The following is a 1,278-nucleotide window of genomic DNA, read 5'->3' as shown; positions in this document are numbered from 1 at the left end:
TTAAACTCAAGCCCTAATCCTCCATTTTTTAGCTCTTTAATTCCTTTAATTACAGCCTTAATCCATGAAATACTACCATAGAAATGTGTTTTAGGTCCAAAATCCTTACCTTATCGAAGTTCCCTTGAAATCTCCCTTCCAAATCGTCCAAAAGCTCTCAAGCCGAAGTCAAAAATGGTGAAAACCTTCAAAAATCGCGAAGGAAAGCTTATATACATTCTGCCCAGGGATACCCGCATCTACGGTCCAAAACCCGCTTCTGCTGTACCGCATTTGCGGTTAATTCCTTCGCTTCTGTGGAAATCACTAACAGCCCAAAAGTCGTATTTGCGATATGCCTTCCGCATCTGCGGCTCCGCAGATGCGGCCATCCTTACCGCTTCTGCGGTCACTGACAAATCCTCATAATCCGCTTCTGCGGCCATTCCATCGCATATGCGGTGCCGCACCTGGGGTCCCTAAACTGCAGGTGCGAAAACACAAGAAACAACAATATTAGCTGCTGCAACAAAATTCCATCCTCTTCGTTAACCATCCGAAATCACCCCGAGGCCCCCGGGACCTCAACCAAAAGCACAAATATAACCCAATACCTTATACAAACTTGTTCCAATCATCAAAACACTTCAAACAACATCAAATCAACTAAAACACCTCGGATTCAAGCCTAAGTTTCTAAAATCTTCCGAATTCCGCTTTTGATCAAAAACCCAACCAAACCACGTTCGAATGGCCAGAAAATTTGCACACACATCCCAAATGACACGAAGGAGCTACTGCAACTCTCGGAATTCCATTCCGACCCCTATATCAAAATCTCGCCTATCAACCTAAAATCGCCAAAATATCAGCTTCGCCAATTCAATCCTAAAACTACTCCAAACCTCCAAAACCCATTCCGATCACACTCCTAAGTCATAAATCACCTCCTGAAGCTAACCGAATCATCGAAACTCATATCCGAGCCCTCTATCACACAAGTCAACATCTGGTTGACTTTTCTAACTCAAACTCCCTTAAAAGAGACTAAGTGTCTCAAACCTTACCAAAATCATTTTGGATTCGATCCGACCAACCCGATACCACAAAACACGGATAACAAAGAATAAAGAAGCAGAAATGGGGAAAACGGAGTGGTAACTCGTAAGACGATTAGCTGGGTCGTCACATCCTTCCCAACTTAAACAAACGTTCGTCCGCGAGCGAATCAAAAAACATACCTGAAGCCTCAAACAAGTGAGGATGTCTGCTCCGCGTCTGCTGCTCGAGCTCCCAGGT

The sequence above is a fragment of the Nicotiana tabacum genome, chromosome 20, assembly GCF_000715075.1.
Source record: "Nicotiana tabacum cultivar K326 chromosome 20, ASM71507v2, whole genome shotgun sequence".
Taxonomy (NCBI): Eukaryota; Viridiplantae; Streptophyta; class Magnoliopsida; order Solanales; family Solanaceae; genus Nicotiana; species Nicotiana tabacum.
Note: the sequence above shows the minus strand (reverse complement) of the source record.